Source organism: Ranitomeya imitator, chromosome 2 (assembly GCF_032444005.1).
Source record: "Ranitomeya imitator isolate aRanImi1 chromosome 2, aRanImi1.pri, whole genome shotgun sequence".
In the NCBI taxonomy this organism is placed as follows: Eukaryota; Metazoa; Chordata; class Amphibia; order Anura; family Dendrobatidae; genus Ranitomeya; species Ranitomeya imitator.
In genome coordinates, this window is record NC_091283.1 from 436,472,351 (window position 1) to 436,498,973 (window position 26,623).

General features: G+C 46.0%; 1 protein-coding gene across 3 annotated transcripts in view; it reads left to right on the forward strand.

The window, feature by feature from the left end:
- DOK5 (docking protein 5) overlaps positions 1-26,623 on the forward strand; it is a 137,312-nt gene that overhangs the window by 76,162 nt on the left and 34,527 nt on the right. The gene's annotated exons all lie outside the window — the stretch shown is intronic.

Here is a 26,623-nt window from a genome sequence, read left to right on the forward strand (position 1 = left end):
CATTGGGTTTCGGGTTTCGGCCGACCCCGACCCCGACTTTTTTATAGGATCGGCCGATTTCACTCGACCTGACTTTTGAAAAAGTCGGGTTTCGTGAAACCCGACCCGATCCTATAAAAGTAAAAGTCGCTCAACCCTATTCTTGACGCCACCTGTGGTATTCGGTCAGGGTGACCGACGCTGCTTTAAGGGATCCGCTGGGGTGATGTTATGGCAGCTAGATGGTATACCTTCCCACAGGCGTAGTATATCCCCAGGGCTTCCCAGTGTGTAGATGGTTGTATGGTGAGAGACGCAGAGAAGAACGAGGATACAAGGTTGCAGTCTCTTTACCTTTTACTGAAGACTTCAGCATCCACAGTCCAGGGCACCAGACCTGTTGTGAATTCTGCTCTTGGGCTCCCTCCGGTGGTTATGAGTGGTAGTGCTGCTGTCTTTGGATCGCAGCATTTATCAGGTGTGTTCAACTTTTGCAATTTGGACTCAGCTATTTAGTCCTGCTTGGTCCTTTAGTCAGTGCCAGTTGTCCATTGTTTTTGGAGGATTCACATCCATACCTGGTCTCTCCTGTTTTGCTGTTCATTTCAACAAGATAAGTTCTGGCTTTGTTTTTGCTGTCCACATGCTGTGGACCTTATAGTTCTGTGCATTTTCATGTTTTGTCTTGTCCAGCTTTGTCTGTGAAGGATTTTTTGCAGCCCAGCTGTGTCTTTGGAGATGCAGATATAGGCTGAACTGGATGGACAAATGTCTTTTTTCGGCCTTACTAACTATGTTACTATGTTACTATATACCCTCCATGTCTTTAGTCAGATGTGGAGATTTGTATTTTCTGTGGTGGATATTTTCTAGTGTTTTAATACTGATCGCATAGAACTCTGTCCTATTCTTTCTTTTTAGCTAGAACGGCCTCCTTTGCTATATTCTGATTTCAGTCTGCGTTTGTCATTTCCCTCTCCTCTCACAGTCAATATTTGTGGGGGGCTGTCTATCCTTTGGGGATTTTCTCTGAGGCAAGATAGTTTTCCCGTTTCTATCTTTAGGGAAAGTTAGTTCTTAGGCTGTGTCGAGGTGTCTAGGGAGTGTTAGGTACATCCCACGGCTACTTCTAGTTGCGGTGCTAAGTTCAGGGTCTGCGGTCAGTACAGGTACCACCTTCTCCAGAGTACGTCTCATGCTGCTCCTAGGCCACCAGATCATAACACAGACCACAGGGCAGGCAGAAAAGTTTGGGCAGTCCAGAGACAAGCAAGTTCCCCTGGGTAAGTCAGGTGGGAGCCTACCACTCTGCGCTTTCTGTCTCTAAGTCCCTGCTGCCACTAAGTGTCTCAACAAGGTCTTTAATCGTTCTGCTGTTCTAGGACAGGTACCTGTATGGCAGGCAGCTCAGGCCATGTGAACTGGGGTCTGTTCTCGGTGACTCCAGGCTCCTAGGTGCTGCTGTGCCAGAGGTAATTATGGGCGAAGTTCTTGTAGAACAATGCCCTCCGGTTCTGCTCTTTTATAATCCACAAAAGCCTCAGGCTCCCGATACCCGGATTCTTGCTCTGATACTCTTCAGAGGCCTGCTCATGACCTCCTGGAGCTCTCTCTTTCCTCCACTCCCGTCTTTCCTCGCACACAGACTTCTACTACCAACTGAGCTGTCTCCGCCTCCAAACCAGGATCTTTATTGAGGGAAGCTGCCCTAAAACAGGGCTTGGAGCTCCCACTCCTGGCTCTGGAGGTGGAAGGTGTTGTGTGTGTGTGTGTGTGTGTGTGTGTATAAACCTACCAAAGGAAACCTCACTTGCCTCCAGACATAGCACTATCCTCCCCGTGAGGAAGACAGCACTACTGTGGTACCCGAACTCCAGGGGTGCCACATCACTATGGCCTTATGTACTTGAGTCCAAGACTGGGGAAAATCTCCAAGAACAGTGCAATTTTTCTTTTCCTCTGTTTCCATAGGTGGAGATGTTCCTGGGTCTGTTTCTCTGTTCCTCAGTTTATAAGGGCATATCTTGAGATGGTCTCTGGATACTGCCGTCAAAGTTTCTCTTCCATCTTTACTGATAAGGTAGACTTTCGTGTTGTCAAAGTTTGAAGGTAGGATCGTGTAAGGTTCCGCTTCCCACTGGTCATCAAGTTTGTGTAATCTCCTTTTACGCTTGAGCACTTGTTCACCTGGTGGGAGCATGTTGGTTAAAGTCTCTTTCTTGCTTTTGTCTGGCTTGTGCTAAACTTCTCTCTACGCATTCTTGCACTTTGCGGTACTTTTCTTTTCTCTGTTTCCCAATCTGTATCTGGTGAGATCTTCTGGGGTTAAGACTCCCATGTCTAGATCGACAGGTAGTTGGCAGGACCTTCCCCTCACTAGGTATGCTGGAGTACAGTTGGTGGAGTTTACTGGGACATACCAAGTCTGGTAACTTTTCTGGCCATAAGTTCCTTTCGTGTGAAGGCAATGTCTCCAGGAGGTCAATCCCTATCTGATTCATTTTCTCACACATTCCTTTTGTTTGTGGGTGATACGGAGTTGTTCTGATCTTTTTACATCCGTACAGGTGTCAGAATTCCTGGAATACTTCCGCTTCAAGTGCTGGACTTATCTTAGTGAAGTCTTTCACAAATCTTCGGTAATAGCCTACCAACCCGAGGAACTGTCGGACTTCATGGAGGTTACTGGGTTTTGGCCAGTTCTTGATGACAGTGACTTTGTCTGTAGGGGACACTCCTTCTGAGCTCACCACATGGCACAGGTATTGCACTTTGGATTTCAACAGATTATTTTTTGAGGGTTTTACCTTCAAGCCAAAGTTGGACAGGGCTTCATATACCTCGGCCAGGTGTTTCAGATGAAAACAATGACATCGTCCAGGTACAACAAGAAAGTTTTGAAGTTCTTGTGTCTGAGACAGCATTCCATCATCCTCTGAAACGATCATGGGGAGTTGCACAGTCCAAACAGCATGTAATTGAAGTCTGAGAGACCCATCGGTGTTGTGAAGGCTGTCTTCTCCTTGTCCGCCTCTGCTACGGGAACCTGCCAGTACCCACTGGTGAGATCCAAGGTAGAGAAGTAGTTAGCAGATTTTAAAGCAGCTAAGGACTCTTCTATTCTGGGCAATGGGTATGCAACCTTGTGTGTAATGCAGTTTATCTGCCTATAATCTACACACATCCTCATGGTGCCGTACTTCTTTCTGATGAGGACTAATGGAGCTGCCCAGGGGCTACAACTATCTCTGATTACCCCAGCCTCCTTCATCTCTCACAACATACTTTTGGCACACTGGTAATGAGCTGGAGGTACAGGGCGGTACCTCTCCTTGATGGGTGGATGACTACCCTTGGGGATATGATGTTGTACCCCTTTTACCTGCCTGAAGTCTAGTGGGTGTTTACTGAAGACTCGTTCATACTCTTGAACCACCCTGTAAGCCCCTTGTTTCTGGTGTGCAGGTGTAGAGTCAGTGCCCACGTGTAATTTTTGACACCAATCTTCCATTCGACCTGCAGAGCCATTGATCACCACCTGGGTGGACATGACGAAGAGTTCTGCTGCCTGGATCACATTGTACTGGTACTCTCCCATTGTGGACTTCAACCACCCCTCTGGCTGTCAGGATCGTAGACCTATTATCAGAATACACAGGTTCTACTAGCGCCTGGTAGTCTTTACCTCTGATACCTATTGCTGCCCGACACCATATTAACATTTCACTTCTGGGGGTTATTGCAATGGGGATTGGATCACTCACAGTGACTCTGCCAATTTCTCCACCAGACAGTTCTACCTGTTGTCTATGTACCAGAGCCCTGATTTCTTTCTGTAGGACTGTTCACTGGGACCAGCTGTTTCGGCCACCTGCTGTAACAAGACAATAACCTCGGACAGACAATTTTCAATAAAATTAATGCTAATGGTCATCATGGGGTTACATTCACGTCAATCAATATCAACAATCACAATCCCTTGGGACTTTAACTCTACCCATCCCTCTTTAATGGTGACCTCTTTTTATCCCACTTGTGGCAATGGCTGACCGTTACTGGCTACTATGGTGAAATCATCATCCGGGCCACGGGTAATGTCTGTCAGCCCAATAACGTTTATATAGAACTAGATGGTGGCCCGATTCTAACGCATCAGGTATTCTAGAATATGTATGTAGTTTATTTATGAAGTTTTCAGAATAATGCAATTTAGACACAGGATTCGGCCGGCCGCGACCAATTAGCCCACGTAGTATATAGCAATGTGGGCACCATATCCCTGTTAAAAAAATAATTAAAATAAAAAATAGTTATATACTCACCCTCCGTCGGCCTCCCGGATCCAGGCCAGGCATTTACCGATGCTCCTCGCGACGCTCCGGTCCCAAGAGTGCATTGCGGTCTCACGAGATGACGTAGCGGTCTTGCGAGATGATGACGCATCGGGTATTCTAGAATATGCATGTCCCCGTAGTATATGGACAATGATGATTCCAGAATTCGCGGCAGACTGTGCCCGTCGCTGATTGGTCGAGGCAACCTTTATGACATCATCGTCGCCATGGCAACCATTATGACATCTACGTCGATACTGTGCCCGTCGCTGAATCAGAAACGTGAGATGTCTACGTCCTTTATGACATCATCGTCGCTGTGCCCATTGCTGATTGGTCGAGGCCGAATCAGAAACGTGAGATGTCTACGTCCTTTATGACATCATCGTCGCTGTGCCCGTTGCTGATTGGTCGAGGCCGAATCAGAGACGCGGGATGTCTACGTCCTTTATGACATCATCGTCGCTGTGCCCGTTGCTGATTGGTCGAGGCCGAATCAGAGACGCGGGATGTATACGTCCTTTATGACATCATCGTCGCTGTGCCCGTTGCTGATTGGTCGAGGCCTGGCGGCCTCGACCAATCAGAGAGCCGGGATTTCCAGGACAGACAGACAGACAGACAGACGGAAAAACCCTTAGACAATTATATATATAGACTAGATTGTGGCCCGATTCTAACGCATCGGGTATTCTAGAATATGCATGTCCCCGTAGTATATGGACAATGATGATTCCAGAATTCGCGGCAGACTGTGCCCGTCGCTGATTGGTCGAGGCAACCTTTATGACATCATCGTCGCCATGGCAACCATTATGACATCATCGTCGCTGTGCCCGTTGCTGATTGGTCGAGGCCTGGCAGCCTCGACCAATCAGACGCGGGATGTCTACGTCCTTTATGACATCATCGTCGCTGTGCCCGTTGCTGATTGGTCGAGGCCTGGCGGCCTCGACCAATCAGAGACGCGGGATTTCTACGTCGATGCTGTGCCGGTCTCTGATTGGTCGAGGCCTGGCGGCCTCGACCAATCAGAGAGCCGGGATTTCCAAGACAGACAGACAGACAGACAGACAGACAGACAGACGGAAAAACCCTTAGGCAATTATATATATAGATGTAAGGCATAGTTGTCACCTGAGGACCAGTGTCCAACAAAGTGCTCATGGGGATACCGTCGATCACAATGGGGAGAACATGTCGTCCTCCAACATATTTGGCTCACCAATTGTTTGGGCCTGGTCATCCTACTCCTGGGGATTGGCCCTCTACCCCAGGAGTTGCTCATGTAAATGACAGTACCTTGCAATGTGACCTGCCTGGTTGTAGTGGCGGCAGATGGGTCGTCTGTCCTGATGATAGCGATAGTCGAATATCCTCTGGTCTGGAAGCCAGCTTGATCTTCTTCTTGGGGGCCTCCTGTAGGGACTGCACGGTCCGGGCTAATGCAGCAAAGTTCTTGGTCAGCTCTGGAGGCGTAGTCCTGCGGGAGAATCATCATCAAGGACCTGGACATCAGCCTCAGCAGGTACTTGAGGATACGACACCACCTTCTGGTGGTACGTGAGGGCTGGTCGCTTAGGAGGTACTGCACGGCTCGGTGGAGGTTCGTGCAACACCTGGATGGCATTGTCCTTAAATTGCGCAAAGTCTAGGTCGGGGTTTTGCAAACCCAGAATACGTAATTGAGCCTTGTGGGTATGAGATAGAAGCCTTTCAATTAACTTCTTGTTCAACAGCCCGGAGTGCCTCATGCAAATTAAGTGCATAGTCCCGTATACTGTCTTGGGCTTTTTGCTTACACCCGAAGAACTTCATTTTTATCTCTGCTGCGGTGCTGGTGTCAAAAGTAACTTTGAGCTTAGTAAAGATCTGCTGCACAGTCCCTTTATCCACATCCGGCCAGGATTTTACCTCTCTCAGGGCCGCTCTAGACAGTTGGCCAGTTAGAATATGAATTTTCTGATGCTCTGTCAGGGGATACACTTCCAGCAGGCTACAGAGTCTTTGTCACGCCGTTTACAGCGATAAAGGGGCAGGACGGCGTATTGGAACCCGCACCTGTCCCTGCCTCTAAAAGGGACCCTGACTTTCCCTTATCTCGGGGGTACCTATGAAGGTTAGGAGGCCCGAGCCGCCAGCGTAACCCTGTCTCCTGTGCAGGCCCTATAAGTGACCCCCTCTTCCCCCCAAGAGAGGTAAACTGCACCAGAGTAAATAATATCACCAAAACAGAAAAGGAAAAGAAAAAAACAAACTTAGCTTAATGCTGCAAGGCGCAGCAAGAAGAAACACCAGAAGAAATGGACACTGCAGTAGAACAACAGCTCTCAGCTAGCTCCTACTCCTGGCTTGGTCAGCTGCAGAATGAACTAACACCGACAGTCAGCTGATGAGCCAGGTGATCTTTTAAAGGATGGAGGGAGTGGTCACCATAAACTTCAGCTGAGCCAGAAGCAATGCAATAACACAAGCGGCCACCAGAGGGGGAAAAACTGCATTAACCCCTGATGACCAAAAAGGTATTAAATTTAAGCAAACCAGATCTGCCACAAATCCAAAATTGGATCGTGACAGTCTTTCTTTAAAATCGGTGAACATATGTGATTCGCCAGAATATTGCGAGCCAGGCTGCGTTCTCCGCGGGGCCCGGGGGCATCACTGGGCCTGCAGGTGCGTCCACTGCTAGGCCTGCGAGTGCTATGAGGTCCGCGGCTGCGACCGCCGCCAACTCCGCCCCCCCCGAACTGCACATGGCTCTTTCCCCTCGCTAACCTGGTAGAAGTCAGATCTCCTCTCCGGAATCTGCGATGGTTCCTCCGGTGCTCCATTCGGCACTTTGCAGCATCTTTTCTTCCGGCTTTACTGTACGACATCTTCACTTCCGGCGTTCTTCTCAGCAGCGCGGCACCCGTTTTCCTGCTGGCTCCACCCACGAAAGTCTCACCTCTACTCCTCGCGCTCCACGCAGCGCGGCAATGGCGGATCTTGGCGGCAATTAACAATACAGTCTCTGGCACATAAGTTAGACACCGTCCTTTAGGCACACATGACACAATTTTCTGGGTCAGTAGATCCTGTTCGTGACGCCAAGATGAGTCACCCCGAGGGCTAGGGGTCACTCGGTACCGGGCCCTGCGATTCACAGGGGGATGTCACGGTGGCTGCGGCCCAGTCCGTGGCCCAGGACGACCATGTAAATGGGAAAGGTCTTTAAAGGGATAAAGTTTGTTTGTGACGCCACCTGTGGTATTCGGTCAGGGTGACCGACGCTGCTTTAACCTCTTCATGACTAAGCCTATTTTGACCTTAATAACCTGGCCGTTCTTTTGCAATTCTGACCAGTGTCCCTTTATGAGGTAATAACTCAGGAACGCTTCAACGGATCCTAGCGGTTCTGAGATTGTTTTTTCGTGACATATTGGGCTTCATGTTAGTGGTAAATATAGGTCAATAAATTCTGCGTTTATTTGTGATAAAAATGGAAATTTGGCGAAAATTTTGAAAATTTCGCAATTTTCACATTTTGAATTTTTATTCTGTTAAACCAGAGAGTTATGTGACACAAAATAGTTAATAAATAATATTTCCCACATGTATACTTTACATCAGCATCATTTTTTTTTGCTAGGAAGTTATAAGGGTTAAAATTTGACCAGCGATTTCTCATTTTTACAACGAAATTTACAAAACCATTTTTTTAGGGACCACCTCACATTTGAAGTCAGTTTGAGGAGTCTATATGGCTGAAAATACTCAAAAGTGACACTATTCTAAAAATTGCACCACACAAGGTGCACAAAACCACATTCAAGAAGTTTATTAACCCTTCAGGTGCTTCACAGCAGCAGAAGCAACATGGAAGGAAAAAATGAACATTTAACTTTTTAGTCACAAAAATGATCTTTTAGCAACAATGTTTTTTATTTTCTCAATGGTAAAAGGAGAAACTGAACCATGAAAGTTGTTGTCCAATTTGTTCTGAGTACACCGATACCTCACATGTGGGGGTAAACCACTGTTTGGGCACACGGCAGGGCTCGGAAGGGAAGGCGCGCCATTTGACTTTTTGAATGGAAAATTAGCTCCAATTGTTAGCGGACACCATGTCGCGTTTGGAGAGCCCCTGTGTGCCTAAACATTGGAGCTCCCCCACAAGTGACCCCATTTTGGAAACTAAACCCCCCAAGGAACTTATCTAGATGCATATTGAGCACCTTAAACCCCCAGGTGCTTCACAGAAGTTTAAAACGCAGAGCCATGAAAATAAAAAATAATTTTTCTTTCCTCAAAAATGATTTTTAGCCTGGAATTTTCTATTTTGACAAAGGTAATAGGAGAAATTGGACCCCAAATGTTGTTGTCCAGTTTGTCCTGAGTACGCTGATACCCCATATGTGGGGGTAAACCACTGTTTGGGCGCACGGCAGGGCTCGGAAGGGAAGGCACGCCATTTGGCTTTTTAAATGGAAAATTAGCTCCAATCATTAGCGGACACCATGTCACGTTTGGAGAGCCCCTGTGTGCCTAAACATTAGAGATCCCCCACAAATGACCCCATTTTGGAAACTAGACCCCCAAATGAACTAATCTAGATGTGTGGTGAGCACTTTGAACCCCCAAGTGCTTCACAGAAGTTTATAACTCAGAGCCATGAAAATAAAATAAAAAATTTCTTTCCTCAAAAATAAATTTTTTAGCCCAGAATTTTTTATTTTCCCAAGGGTTACAGGAGACATTGGACCCAAAAGATGTTCTCCAGTTTCTCCTGAGTACGCTGATGCCCCATGTGTGGGGGTAAACCACTGTTTGGGCACACGTCGGGGCTCAGAAGGGAAGTAGTGACTTTTGAAATGCAGACTTTGATGGAATGGTTTGCGGGCGTCACGTTGCGTTTGCAGAGCCCCTGGTGTGCCTAAACAGTAAACCCTTCACAAGTGACCCCATTTTAGAAACTAGACCCCCTAAGGAACTTATCTAGATGTGTGGTGAGCACTTTGAACCCCCAAGTGCTTCACAGACGTTTACAACGCAGAGCCGTGAAAATAAAAAATCATTTTTCTTTCCTCAAAAATTATGTATTAGCTGGTACCTCATATGTGGGGGTAAACCACTGTTTGGGCGCACATCAGGGCTCGGAAGTGAGGGAGCACCATTTGACTTTTTGAATACAAGATTGGCTGGAATCAATGGTGGCGCCATGTTGCGTTTGGAGACCCCTGAGGTGCCTAAACAGTGGAAACACCTCAATTCTACCTCCAACACTAACCCCAACACACCCCTAACCCTAATCCCAACTGTAGCCATAACCCTAATCACAACCCTAACCCCAACACACCCCTAACCCTAATCCCAACTGTAGCCATAACCCTAATCACAACCCTAACCACAACCCTAATTCCAACCCTAAGGCTATGTGCCCACGTTGCGGATTCGTGTGAGATTTTTCAGCACCATTTTTGAAAAATCCGCGGGTAAAAGGCACTGCATTTTACCTGCGGATTTACTGCGGATTTCCAGTGTTTTTTGTACGGATTTCACCTGCGGATTGCTATTGAGGAACAGGTGTAAAACGCTGTGGAATCCGCACAAAGAATTGACATGCTGCGGAAAATACAACGCAGGGTTTCCGCGCGGTATTTTCTGCACCATGGGCACAGCGGATTTGGTTTTCCATAGGTTTACATGATACTGTAAACCTGATGGAACACTGCTGCGAATCCGCAGCGGCCAATCCGCTGCGGATCGGCAGCCAAATCCGCACCGTGTGCACATAGCCTAATTCTAAAGGTATGTGCACACGCTGCGGATCCACAGCAGTTTCCCATGAGTTTACAGTTCAATGTAAACCTATGGGAAACAAAAATCGCTGTACACATGCTGCAGAAAAACTGCACGGAAACGCAGCGGTTTACATTCCTCAGCATGTCACTTCTTTCTGCGGATTCCGCAGCGGTTTTACAACTGCTCCAATAGAAAATCGCAGTTGTAAAACCGCAGTGAAATGCGCAGAAAAAACGCAGTAAATCTGCCATAAATCCGCAGCAGTTTAGCACTGCGGATTTATCAAATCCGCAGCGGAAAAATCCGCAGAGGACCAGAATACGTGTGCACATACCGAAACCCTAACCCTAACCCTAATTCTAACCTTAGTGGAAAAAATTTTTTTTTTTCTTTATTTTATTATTGTCCCTACCTATGGGGGTGACAAAGGGGGGGGGGTCATTTACTATTTTTTTTTTATTTTGATCACTGTGACAGGTTTTATCACAGTGATCAAAATGCACATTGGAACGAGTCTGCCAGCCGGCAGATTCGGCGGGCGCCCATGGAGAAGACGGACGGACACCGGGAGGATCGGTAAGTATGATGGGGGGTGGATCGGAGCGCGGGTGGTGTGTGGATTGGAGCACGGGGGTGGATCAGAGCATGGGGGGTGGATCGGAGCACGGGGGGTGGATCGGAGTGCAGGGGGGGTGGATCGGAGCGCGGGTGGTGTGTGGATTGGAGCACGGGGGTGGATCAGAGCATGGGGGGTGGATCGGAGCACGGGGGGTGGATCGGAGTGCAGGGGGGGTGGATCGGAGCACGGGGGGTGGGATTGGAGCACGGGGGAGCGGACAAGAGCACAGGAGGAAGCGGAGCACAGGACGGAGGGGAGCGGAGCATTGTACAGGACAGATCGGTGGCTTGGGGGGGCGATCGGTGGGGTGGGGGGGCAGACCAGTGTTTCCAGCCATGGCCGATGATATTGCAGCATCGGCCATGGCTGGATTGTAATATTTCACCAGTTTTAATAGGTGAAATATTACAAATCGCTCTGATTGGCAGTTTCACTTTCAACAGCCAATCAGAGCGATCGTAGCCACGGGGGGGGTGAAGCCACCCCCCCTGGGCTGTACTACCACTCCCCCTGTCCCTGCAGATCGGGTGAAATTGGAGTTAACCCTTTCACCCGATCTGCAGGGACGCGATCTTTCCATGACGCCACATAGGCGTCATGGGTCGGATTGGCACCGACTTTCATGACGCCTATGTGGTGTCAAAGGTCGGGAAGGGGTTAAGGGATCCGCTGGGGTGATGTTATGGCAGCTAGATGGTATACCTTCCCACAGGTGAAGTATATCCCCAGGGCTTCCCAGTATGTAGATCGTGGTATGGTGAGAGGCACAGAGAAGAACGAGGACACAAGGTTGCAGTCTCTTTACCTTTTACTGAAAACTTCAGCATCCACAGTCCAGGGCACCAGATCACAGGGCAGGCAGAGATGGTTGGGCAGTCCAGAGACAAGCAAGTTCCCCTGGGTAAGTCAGGTGGGAGCCTACCACTCTGCGCTTTCTGTCTCTAAGTCCCTGCTGCCACTAAGTGTCTCAACAAGGTCTTTAATCGTTCTGCTGTCCTAGGACAGGTACCTGTATGGTAGGCAGCTCGAGTCGTGTGAACTGGGGTCTGTTCTCGGTGACTCCCGGCTCCTAGGTGCTGCTGTGCCAGAGGTAATTATGGGCGAAGTACTTGTAGAACAATACCCTCCAGTTCTGCTCTGTGGTTTATAATCCACAAAAGCCTCGGTCTCCCGGTACCCGGATTCTTGCGGTGATAATCTTCAGAGGCCTGCTCATGGCCTCCTGGAGCTCTCTGATTCCTCTGTGCTCCACTCCTATTTGTCCTCGCACACAGACTTCTACTACCAACTGAGCTATCTCCGCCTCCAAACCAGGATCTTTATTGAGGGAAGATAGCCTAAAACAGGGCTTGGAGCTCCCCCACCTGGCCTGGAAGAGTGTGTGTGTGTGTGTGTGTGTGTGTGTGTGTGTGTGTGTGTGTGTGTGTGTGTGTGTGTGTGTGTGTGTGTGTGTGTGTGTGTGTGTAAACCTACCAAAGGAAACCTCACTTGTCTCCAGACATAGCACTACTGTGGTACCCAAACTTCTGGGGTGCCACACTGACAGTTTCCTAATAACAGCAGTAGATTTTTTATTTAAAAAAACCCCAAAAGACTAAAGAGGAGAGCACATACATGGGAATAAACTAATATGAGAATGATCTAATATCTTCTCAGTGTCAGTAAGGAAAAAAAATGATGAATTGATTGAGTCAACCATAATCAGATCCCTTCTCTCCTCATTGGTGTCCATATGAAGATTTCCTGCAATCTTTACATATGAACTAAGCTTTACTTAATCTCCAGCCACATGAAGAGCAGCAAACCAAATCCAGATCTTAAAGGGGTTGTCCAGGTTTATCTCGAAATTCTGCAGTCACCATATGTCTCCTCGAGTCGACACCCAACGATCAGAAATTTATTATCGCCACACAACCCTTTTTAGTGATTTTCTGATACATTTCGGTAATAAATTCTAAAAATCTCTCATTTTAGTATTTTATATATACTGCACCATGTGACATCATCACAATTAGGATGGTGGTCCACCTGCAGCTTTTGCATGGGGTCCTCAGGTTGTAGCATTATTGATGACATTCCTATAACACATAAAACCGGAAAGAATGGAATTAAGATGTAAATTGAGTGGTAATCCGGATAATCTTTATTGATCGCTTAATTGATATAACAGCAGAGGAGAAGTGTGTATCACACAGACCCCTGACCTGTGAGACGGGACCGCAGTGTACGCACAGCCGTCTCCGATATCCCGGGTCACTACTATTGATCATCACTACCGGTGTAATCCACTTGGAGAATGAAAGGTCACATAACCCGTGCACGGTTCGATATCCCCCTGCAGCCCGAACACAGCGGTTCCTTAATTAAACTGAATGGTGCTTGTATCGGAACGAGTTTAATGCAGAAATTGCTGCGTCCTGGAAATCCACCAACATTTAAAGTGACAGTTACATCAATGCAGAATGTAGTGAGATTATCCATGTCCATTATGCTCTACCAGAGATTTTCTAGAGTGGGTGGGAAAGAAACATGACATGACAAGCCAACATAGAGAGAGAATCCCCATACAGCCTTCCAAATATAATAATGGACCCACAAAGTGCTCCATACAATATAATGACCCCACATAGTGTTCCATAGAGTATAATGGCCCCACATAGTGCTCCATACAGTATAATGGACCCCATATAGTGGTCTATACAGTATAATGACCCCCACATAGTGCTCCATACAATATAATGGCCCCACATAGTGCTCCACACAGTATAATGGCCCCGCATAGTGATCCATACATTATAATGGACCCCATATAGTGGTCTATACAGTATAATGACCCCACATAGTGCTCCATACAAATCAATGGCCCCACATAGAGCTTCAAACAAATAACAGCCCCACATTGTGCTCCATAGAGTATAATGACCCCACAAAGTGCTCTATATGGATAACGGCCACAAATAGTTCTCCATACAGTATAATAGGCTCCACATAGTGATCCATAAAGTATAATGGCTCCATATAGTGCTCCATACAGTATAATAGCTCCACATGGTGCTCCATAAAGTATAATGGCTCCATATAGTGCTCCATACAGTATAATAGCTCCACATCGTGCTCCATACAGTATGACGGGCCATGCATTGTCCTCCATACACAATAATGGGTCCCACATTAAGAACAAAAAATATTCACCTCTTCTCGTTCCTCAACTACTCTGGTCTCTGCAGAAATTAATCTGAAATTCTTCACTACTTGGCACAGTGGGTGAGTTGTAATGATGTCATCAAGCCCGCTGCACTGAGACGTCAGATCCAGAAGGAGAACGATGATGGAGAGAGCGTCAACTCCCTCCTCCATCAATGCTTTCAACTGTATTAGTATCGGTGATGCCAATACAGTTGAAAGTGGGATGCTGAGCAGGGGGTGCAAGGGGTCACCCACCATTATGGGCCAAATGTACTCACCCTGTGGGCCAGATTTGGACTGTGGGCCAGAGTTTGACATAAAATTGTGTGAAAAAGTGTTTGCCCCCTTCCTGATTTCCTAATCTTTTCCATGTTTGTCACATTTACAGTAAATGTTTCAGGTCACCAAACAAATTTAAATATTAGACAAAGACAACACAAGTAAACACAAAATGCAGTTTTTAAATTAAGGTCTATTTTATTAAGGGAAAATGAAATCCAAATCTACAGGGCCCTGTGTGAAAAAGTGATTGCCCACTAAACCTAATAACTGGTTGGGCCGACCTTAGTAGAAACAACTGCAATCAAGCTTTTGTGATAACTGTCAATAAGTCTTTTACAACACTCTGGAGGAATATTGGCCCACTGATCTTTGCAGAATTGTTGTAATTCAGCATCATTGGAAGGTTTCCGAGTATGAACTGCCTTTTTAAGGTCCAACCACAGCATCTCAATTGGATTAAGGGCAGGACTTTGACTAGGCCACAGATGTATGGAGGAGACAGGTTGCGGATGGCTTTGTTTAGCATGGTTAGAGTTTTGAACTGGAGTCTCTAGGTAATGTGGAGCCAGTGAAGGGATTGACAGAGAGGAGAGGCCGGGGAATAGCATGGGGAGGGGGGGTGGGGGGTTGCAGGTGGATTAGTCGGGCAGCAGATTGGAGGGGTGTGAGAGTGTTATAAGGGAGGCCACAAAGCAGGAGGTTGCAGTAGTTAAGGCAGGAGGTGATGAGGGCGTGGACTATTTGCAGATTCTTGATTAAGGAATGTACCGATCAGGGAGAAATTTTTGAGTTGGAGTCGGAAGGAAGTGGAATGGGCTTGGATATGTATTTTGAAGGAGAGATCAGAGTCAAGGGTTACCTCGTGGCAGCGAGCTTGTGGGACTGGGGAGAGTGAGCAGCCATTTACTTTGATGGATAGGTCTGTTGGGGGGGTTTGACTAACACGGGGAAAGAAGACAAGTTTGGTTTTGTCCATGTTAAGTATAAAAATCAAGCAGAGAAGAAGGATGAAATAACGGACAGACGTTGTGGGATTCTGGTTAGTAAGGAGGTGATATCGGGTCAAGAGATGTAGATGTGTGTGTCATCAGTATAGAGGTGATACTGAAAGCAGTGATACTCCATGAGCAGCCCCAGGCCGAAGGTCTAATCTGTATGTATGGACACAGCACAGTACCACTTCTCTTATTCTGTATATATGGACACTGCACCGTACCACTTCTCTTATTCTGTATATATGGACACTGCACAGTACCACTTCTTTTATTCTGTATGTATGGACACTACACAGTACCACTTCTCCTATTCTGTATATATAGACAATGCAAAGTTCCACGTCTTTCTCTAGATATATGGACACTGCACAGTACCAATTTTCTTATTCTGTATATATGGAGACTTCACAGAACCACTTCTCTTATCTATAATATAACGCTGGGAGCGTCACTCTGTCCGAAGCCTTTATAGACTGCGCAAGCGCAAGCGCCGGCGCAGTCTGGGCCTCACAGAGTGACGCTCCCAGGAGATCGCGGTATGCGTAAACACTGAACGCACACCGCGATCTCCACCGGAGAGTCATGGTCCGCCAGGAGGGTAAGTATATTCACCTGTCCCCCGTTCCAGCGCTGCGTGCGGCTCCGTCTCCCGGCTCCTCTGCTGTGACGTTCCCAGTTCAGAGGGCGCGATGACGCAGCGGTCGAACGGGACAGACAGGTGAGTATAGCAAGTGCTGGGGGCCTGAACTACCGGCGATACCGGCACCTGACCCCCACAGCGCGCCGATGTCCCCGCCTGCTCAGGCCCCCCAGGCCCAGCACTCGGCGCCCAGCGACGATAGGTGAGTATGTTTTTTTTTTTTTTTTTATATATGGCAGCAGCATACGGGGCATATATAATGGAGCATCTTATGGGGGGCATATAATACAATGGTGGCGCAGGATGGGAGCAGCACATGACAGAACGGGGGCGCAGGATGGCAGCAGCACATGACAGAACGGGCGCAGGATGGCAGCAGCACATGACAGAACGGGCGCAGGATGGCAGCAGCACATGACAGAACGGGCGCAGGATGGCAGCAGCACATGACAGAACGGGCGCAGGATGGTAGCAGCACATGACAGAACGGGGGCGCAGGATGGCAGCAGCACATGACAGAACGGGCGCAGGATGGTAGCAGCACATGACAGAACAGGGGCGCAGGATGGGAGCAGCACATGACAGAATGGGGGCGCAAGATGGGAGCAGCACATGACAGAATGGGGGCACAGGATGGCAGCAGCACATGACAGAACGGGCGCAGGATGGGAGCAGCACATGACAGAACGGGGGTGCAGGATGACAGCAGCACATGACAGAATGGGGGCGCAAGATGGGAGCAGCACATGACAGAACAGGGGCGCAAGATGGGAGCAGCACATGACAGAATGGGGGCGCAAGATGGGAGCAGCACATGACAGAACGTGGGCACAGGATGGCAGCAGCACATGACAAAACGGGAGCAGGATGGGAGCAGCACATGACAGAACGGGCGCAGAATGGGAGCAGCACATGACAGAATGGGGGCGCAAGATGGGAGCAGCACATGACAGAATGGGCGCACGATGGCAGCAGCACATGACAAAACGGGCGCAGGATGGGAGCAGCACATGACAGAATGGGGGCACAGGATGGCAGCAGCACATGACAGAACGGGCGCAGGATGGGAGCAGCACATGACAGAACGGGGGCGCAGGATGGGAGCAGCACATGACAGAACGGGGGCACAGGATGGGAGCAGCACATGACAGGATGGGAGCAGCAAATGACAGAATGGAGGCGCAGGATGGGTGCAGAACATGTCAGAATGGAGGCGCAGGATGGGTGCAGCACATGTCACAATGGGTTCCAAAAACACAAAAAGGCGGGCACCGCACACAATTAATGCTTAAAGGGATCAACCACGTGCATACAGAAGATACCAAGGAAACAAGAGAAAAAAGGAATATGCACACAGTGGGATCAGCCTAATAAATTGTATTTAATTTTAACAATCCACTATACATAAAGGCACAGAAAAGGGAGAAACAGACATATAAAAACATTTAAAAACAAAGCGGACCTACCCGCATCCCCCCCGATGCAATAACAAGGATCCACATAACAGATATATAGCAAGTGTACAAATAATGCAGGGAACCCCTGAATAGGTCGACAGATTAATGCAATAACAAACAAATTTATTGAATACACTATACTGCTACCTGACAGAGTCCTAATAGAAAAAAGCTTTATCAGTAGTCAGATCCTATGAATGACTACTCCCCCCCCAGTCACACAACAGGCCTATGATCAATCAAGTTGCTATTCAAATATAAGGCTGGCAGAGTGGTTAAATAGCTAGTGCAGCTAGCTAGCAATCTTCCCTAATACTAGCACCCAATATCACCCAGTATCATACTTTACCAAAATATGGCAGAAGGCTCCCAATCACCAAAGAGTCAATACCCCATTGTTGTCCATGGATGAATGTGCCCTTAGAGCAAGTATAGGAGCAACGAGCGTACGGAGATGCATACACCCAAAAAAGGTAGGGGCGAGCAGGGAATAAGGCCGGGACCGGGGAAGTCCAAAAGGGGGGAATGGAGGCCCCACGCGTATCGACGCTGCTTAGAGCATCTTCGTCAGGGGAAGGTAGTGAGGATAGCCTCCCAAACATGCCCTATATACATAAAGACAATTACAAATACCTTTCACCTGTGAGGCTGCCGACGGCGTCCCAGTAACCCATAGATGTGAGTTGCTGGGGAGATGATTCCGGACATGCGCATAAGGGTGCCGTGGGTGTAGCCAGTGTGTCGGCCAATCAGCTCCCATGTGACGCGCACAGACCTAAACAGTTTAATAAAACCAATCCCGATTGGTCCCAGACGTAAATATGGCCAATGCGCACGCGCACAAATCCGGCAAGCAGGCACCGATGCGGCGTTCAATAAAGCGATGTAATTAGAGCGCTCGTGCATCAGCACGAAAAGGGGACTCCAAATACAACGCTCGATAGAAACTATACGCACACTCCCGGGCTACCAAAAAGAGGATGCCCAGGCATGCGCAGTAAAGATAGAGGACAATCTCCCTTATAGTGAGCGTGAACCTCATGCGCACGCGCACCAAATACCCTGGGGAGAGCACCCAGGCACGGAACACAAAGTCTATAAAGTGCTAATCCATACACAAGCAGTCTGGTACCACATCCACATAACATACCCTACACATGATCTCTCAGTGCGCCAAATAGCATACATGTCCTATCCAGGCCACCAAGTATGTTGTGCGCACAGTATGGTCAAAGGCCATATTCCTGCCTGCACCCACCAATTGGCAGGATATGTCATAGATTCAGCAGAGAAATGCATAAGCCCCAAACTGGTACACATGATAGATATGGACTTAAGAAGTGGGCGAATGTACATAACCTAAAATCCCCACCCATTTGGCATATCCCTTAAGTGGCACTAAGCTCAAAGTTATAGGCAGAAAAACACGAAAAATGACGGCGGCCTATAATAAGTCGGACGCCAATCCCCATTGTGTAGGTCCCTATCCCACAGAGACAATCCCCCACACGTCAACAAAGGGATGATGACCAGACAGATTTCGGCATAATGCATAAGAGCGTAAGGGATCCCATACAGACGGTCAAGCCGATTTTAATGTGATTACGCTGGATACCAAATGTAACACAAAAAATCAAATAAATTATGAGGAGACACTCTAACTCTCTTGTCACAAGACCACCTGTATTAATATTCTTGCTTTTCCCCTTATGTATCGAAGATTAGGGATAGGCATATGGGACTGCCAGGAGGTACTAAGTAAGAGTGAACAACCGAAGTTCCCCACTCCACAGCACCAAAGAATTAATGCTATATAATCCCCCTCATATATAAACCCCCATCACCAGAAATAAACTAACTGGTGGGGGCGCAGGATGGGAGCAGCACATGACAGAATGGGGGCGCAGGATGGGTGCAACACATGACAGAATGGGGGCGCAAGATGGGTGCAGAACATGTCAGAATGGAGGCGCAGGATGGGTGCAGAACATGTCAGAATGGAGGCGCAGGATGGGAGCAGCACATGTCACAATGGGGGCGCAGGATGGGAGCAGCACATGACAGAATGGGGACGCAGGATGGGTGCAACACATGACAGAATGGGGGCGCAAGATGGGTGCAACACATGGCAGGATGGGGGCGCAGGATGGCTGCAGCACATGTCAGAATGGGGACGCTGGATGGAGCAGCTCATGACAGGATGGGGATGCAGGATGGAGCAGCACATGACAGGATGGGGACGCAGGATGGGTGCAGCACATACCAGGATGGAGACCATATATCAATATAGATGCTAGCCACCCGGGCGTAGAACGGGTTCAATAGCTAGTTCTGTATATATAGACAGAGCACAGTACCACTTCTCTTATTCTGTATATATAGACACTGCACAGTACCACTTCTCCTGTTCTGTATATATGGACACTGCACAGTACCACTTCTCCTATTCTGTATATATGGACACAGCACAGTACCACTTCTCTTATTCTGTATATATGGACACCGCACAGTACCACTTCTCCTATTCTGTATATATGGACACTGCACAGTACCACTTCTCTTATCCTGTATATATGGACACTGCACAGTACCACTTCTCTTATTCTGTATATATGGACACTGCACAGTACCACTTCTCTTATTCTGCATATATGGACACCGCACAGTACCACTTCTCTTATTCTGTATATATGGACACTGCACAGTACCACTTCTCTTATTCTGTATATATGGACACATCACAGTACCACTTCTCCTATTCTGTATATATGGACACTGCACAGTACCACTTCTCTTATCCTGTATATATGGACACTGCACAGTACCACTTCTCTTATTCTGTATATATGGACACATCACAGTACCACTTCTCCTATTCTGTATATATGGACACTGCACAGTACCACTTCTTCTATTCTGTACATATGGACACAGCACAGTACCACTTCTCTTATTCTGTATATATGGACACTGCACAGTACCACTTCTCCTATTCTGTATATATGAACGCTGCACAGTACCGCTTCTCTTATTCTATATATATGGACACTGCACAGTACCACTTCTCTTATTCTGTATATATGGACACTGCACAGTACCACTTCTCTTATTCTGTATATATAGACACAGCACAGTACCATTTCTCCTATTCTGTATATATGAACGCTGCACAGTACCGCTTCTCTTATTCTATATATATGGACACCGCACAGTACCACTTCTCCTATTCTGTATATATGGACACTGCACAGTACCACTTCTCTTATCCTGTATATATGGACACTGCACAGTACCACTTCTCTTATTCTGTATATATGGACACTGCACAGTACCACTTCTCTTATTCTGTATATATGGACACTGCACAGTACCACTTCTCTTATTCTGCATATATGGACACCGCACAGTACCACTTCTCTTATTCTGTATATATGGACACTGCACAGTACCACTTCTCTTATTCTGTATATATGGACACATCACAGTACCACTTCTCTTATTCTGTATATATGGACACCGCACAGTACCACTTCTCCTATTCTGTATATATGGACACTGCACAGTACCACTTCTTCTATTCTGTACATATGGACACAGCACAGTACCACTTCTCTTATTCTGTATATATGGACACTGCACAGTACCACTTCTCCTATTCTGTATATATGAACGCTGCACAGTACCGCTTCTCTTATTCTATATATATGGACACTGCACAGTACCGCTTCTCTTATTCTGTATATATGGACACTGCACAGTACCACTTTTCTTATTCTGCATATATGGACACTGCACAGTACCACTTCTCTTATTCTATATATATGGACACTGCACAGTACCATTTCTCCTATTCTGTATGTATGGACACTGTACAGTTCCACTTCTCTTATTCTGTATATATGGACACTGCACAGTACCACTTCTCTTATTCTGTATATATGGACACTGCACAGTACCACTTCTCTTATTCTGTATATATGGACACTGCACAGTACCACTTCTCTTATTCTGTATATATGGACACCGCACAGTACCCCTTCTCCTATTCTGTATGATTGGACACTGCACAGTACCATTTCTCCTATTCTGTAGATATGGACACTGCACAGTACCACTTCTCCTATTCTGCATATAGAGACACTGCACAGTACCACTTCTCCTATTCTGTATGGATGGACACTGCACAGTACCACTTCTCCAATTCTGTATGGATGAACACTGCACAGTACCGCTTCTCTTATTCTGTATATATGGACACTGCACAGTACCACTTCTCTTATTCTGTATATATGGGCACTGCACAGTTCCACTTCTCTTATTCTATATATATGGACACTGCACAGTACCGCTTCTCTTATTCTGTATATATGGACACTGCACAGTACCACTTCTCCTATCCTGTATATATGGACACTGCACAGTACCACTTCTCTTATTCTGTATATATGGACACCGCACAGTACCACTTCTCTTATTCTGTATATATGGACACTGCACAGTACCATTTCTCCTATTCTGTATATATGGACACTGCACAGTACCACTTCTCCTATTCTGCATATAGAGACACTGCACAGTACCACTTCTCCTATTCTGTATGAATGGACACTGCACAGTACCACTTCTCCTATTCTGTATGGATGGACACTGCACAGTACCGCTTCTCTTATTCTGTATATATGGACACCGCACAGTACCACTTCTCTTATTCTGTATATATGGACACTGCACAGTTCCACTTCTCTTATTCAGTATATATGGACACTGCACAGTTCCACTTCTCTTATTCTATATATATGGACACTGCACAGTACCACTTCTCCTATTCTGTATATATGGACACTGCACAGTACCACTTCTCTTCTGCTGTATATATGGACACTGCACAGTACCACTTCTCCTATCCTGTATATATGGACACTGCACAGTACCACTTCTCTTATTCTGTATATATGGACACCGCACAGTACCACTTCTCTTATTCTGTATATATGGACACTGCACAGTACCACTTCTCCTATTCTGTATGGATGGACACTGCACAGTACCACTTCTCTTATTCTGTATATATGGACACCGCACAGTACCACTTCTCTTATTCTGTATATATGGACACTGCACAGTACCACTTCTCTTATTCTGTATATATGGACGCTGCACAGTACCACTTCTCCTATTCTGTATATATGGACACTGCACAGTACCACTTCTCTTATTCTGTATATATGGACACTGCACAGTACCACTTCTCTTATTCTGTATATATGGACACTGCACAGTACCACTTCTCCTATTCTGTATATATGGACACTGCACAGTACCACTTCTCTTATTTTGTATATATGGACACTGCACAGTACCACTTCTCTTATTCTGTATATATGGACACTGCACAGTACCACTTCTCTTATTCTGTATATATGGACACCGCACAGTACCCCTTCTCCTATTCTGTATATATGGACACTGCACAGTACCACTTCTCTTATTTTGTATATATGGACACTGCACAGTACCACTTCTCTTATTCTGTATATATGGACACTGCACAGTACCATTTCTCCTATTCTGTATATATGGACACTGCACAGTACCACTTCTCTTATTTTGTATATATGGACACTGCACAGTACCACTTCTCTTATTCTGTATATATGGACACTGCACAGTACCATTTCTCCTATTCTGTATATATGGACACTGCACAGTACCACTTCTCCTATTCTGCATATAGAGACACTGCACAGTACCACTTCTCCTATTCTGTATGGATGGACACTGCACAGTACCACTTCTCCTATTCTGTATGGATGAACACTGCACAGTACCGCTTCTCTTATTCTGTATATATGGACACTGCACAGTACCACTTCTCTTATTCTGTATATATGGACACTGCACAGTACCACTTCTCTTATTCTGTATATATGGGCACTGCACAGTTCCACTTCTCTTATTCTATATATATGGACACTGCACAGTACCGCTTCTCTTATTCTGTATATATGGACACTGCACAGTACCACTTCTCCTATCCTGTATATATGGACACTGCACAGTACCACTTCTCTTATTCTGTATATATGGACACCGCACAGTACCACTTCTCTTATTCTGTATATATGGACACTGCACAGTACCATTTCTCCTATTCTGTATATATGGACACTGCACAGTACCACTTCTCCTATTCTGCATATAGAGACACTGCACAGTACCACTTCTCCTATTCTGTATGAATGGACACTGCACAGTACCACTTCTCCTATTCTGTATGGATGGACACTGCACAGTACCGCTTCTCTTATTCTGTATATATGGACACCGCACAGTACCACTTCTCTTATTCTGTATATATGGACACTGCACAGTACCGCTTCTCTTATTCTGTATATATGGACACTGCACAGTACCACTTCTCTTATTCTATATATATGGACACTGCACAGTACCACTTCTCCTATTCTGTATATATGGACACTGCACAGTACCACTTCTCTTATGCTGTATATATGGACACTGCACAGTACCACTTCTCCTATCCTGTATATATGGACACTGCACAGTACCACTTCTCTTATTCTGTATATATGGACACCGCACAGTACCACTTCTCCTATCCTGTATATATGGACACAGCACAGTACCACTTCTCTTATTCTGTATATATGGACACTGCACAGTACCACTTCTCCTATTCTGTATGGATGGACACTGCACAGTACCACTTCTCTTATTCTGTATATATGGACACCGCACAGTACCACTTCTCTTATTCTGTATATATGGACACTGCACAGTACCACTTCTCTTATTCTGTATATATGGACGCTGCACAGTACCACTTCTCCTATTCTGTATATATGGACACTGCACAGTACCACTTCTCTTTTTCTGTATAAATGGACACTGCACAGTACCACTTCTCTTATTCTGTATATATGGACACTGCACAGTACCACTTCTCCTATTCTGTATATATGGACACTGCACAGTACCACTTCTCTTATTCTGTATATATGGACACCGCACAGTACCACTTCTCCTATTCTGTATATATGGACACTGCACAGTACCACTTCTCTTATTTTGTATATATGGACACTGCACAGTACCACTTCTCTTATTCTGTATATATGGACACTGCACAGTACCACTTCTCCTATTCTGTATGGATGGACACTGCACAGTACCACTTCTCCTATTCTGTATATATGGACACGGCACAGTACCACTTCTCTTATTCTGTATATATGGACACTGCACAGTACCACTTCTCTTATTCTGTATATATGGACGCTGCACAGTACCACTTCTCCTATTCTGTATATATGGACACTGCACAGTACCACTTCTCTTATTCTGTATATATGGACACCGCACAGTACCACTTCTCCTATTCTGTATATATGGACACTGCACAGTACCACTTCTCTTATTTTGTATATATGGACACTGCACAGTACCACTTCTCTTATTCTGTATATATGGACACTGCACAGTACCACTTCTCCTATTCTGTATGGATGGACACTGCACAGTACCACTTCTCCTATTCTGTATATATGGACACGGCACAGTACCACTTCTCTTATTCTGTATATATGGACACTGCACAGTACCACTTCTCCTATTCTGTATGGATGGCCACTGCACAGTACCACTTCTCTTATTCTGTATATATGGACACAGCACAGTACCACTTCTCCTATTCTGTATATATGGACACAGCACAGTACCACTTCTCTTATTCTGTATATATGGACACAGCACAGTACCACTTCTCCTATTCTGTATATATGGACACGGCACAGTACCACTTCTCTTATTCTGTATATATGGACACTACACAGTACCACTTCTTCTATTCTGTATATATGGACACTGCACAGTACCACTTCTCTTATTCTGTATATATGGACACTGCACAGTACCACTTCTCCTATTCTGTATGGATGGACACTACACAGTACCACTTCTCTTATTCTGTATATATGGACACTGCACAGTACCGCTTCTCCTATTCTGTATATATGGACACAGCACAGTACCACTTCTCTTATTCTGTATATATGGGCACAGCACAGTACCACTTCTCTTATTCTGTATATATGGACACTGCACAGTACCACTTCTCTTATTCTGTATATATGGGCACAGCACAGTACCACTTCTCTTATTCTGTATATATGGACACAGCACAGTACCACTTCTCTTATTCTGTATATATGGACACCACAGAGTACCAATTCTCCTATTCTGTATATATGGACACAGCACAGTACCACTTCTCTTATTCTGTATATATGGACACCACAGAGTACCAATTCTCCTATTCTGTATATATGGACACTGCACAGTACCACTTCTCCTATTCTGTATATATGGACACAGCACAGTACCTCTTCTCCTATTCTGTATATATGGACACGGCACAGTACCACTTCTCTTATTCTGTATATATGGACACAGCACAGTACCACTTCTCCTATTCTGTTTGTATAGACAATGCACAGTTCTACTTCTTTCTCCAGATATAAGGACACCGCACAGTACCAATTTTCTTATTCTGTACTAGATGGCAGCCCGATTCTAAAGAATCGGGAGTCTAGAATCCATATATACTTTATTTATTCAAATGTAAGAATAATACAATTAATAAATAATAGTAAGAAAGAACAAAAAATGGCTGCACTCACCAGCTCTTGACAATTCTTGTTATTTAAGGTACAGTTACACACACATTAGGAAAATAGCCAGTTAATAATAGGCAATAGTTCTTTGCAGGAATGCAGATATTAATAAATAGGCAGTTTATATTGCAGAGAAATTGCTGGGCAATAATGGACAATGTCCTTATGTGGCAAATAATAGAGCAATATACCCAATGTGGCAAAGAAGAGGTTAATAAACGGCAGTCTCTCAGTATAACAGTCAGTGAATAATAGGCAGTATATGGAGAAAACACCAAACAAAAGTTCAAAATTGGTGTGAAAATGTCACTGAACCACTTCACAACTAAATATATATAGTTTTGGTAAATGGTATTATCATTTTTTTGACGAAATTCGGCAGGAGCTTGAAGAGCAACGTCACTGGGCCCGCCTCCACGCAGTAGAAACTTGCTGTGAGGTAAAAATTCAAAAATCACACCAATATGGCGGGCGGAGTGTGTCACAGTACGGCACGTTTCTGATTGGTCACTCGCAGCAGGCGGCAACCAATCAGACACTGGACACTGTTGACGTCACTTATCTCCGGACATTAGCTCCGGACATTAGCTCCGGACATTAGCTCCGGACATTATCTCCGCACATTAGCTCCGGACATTAGCTCCGGACAAAGCC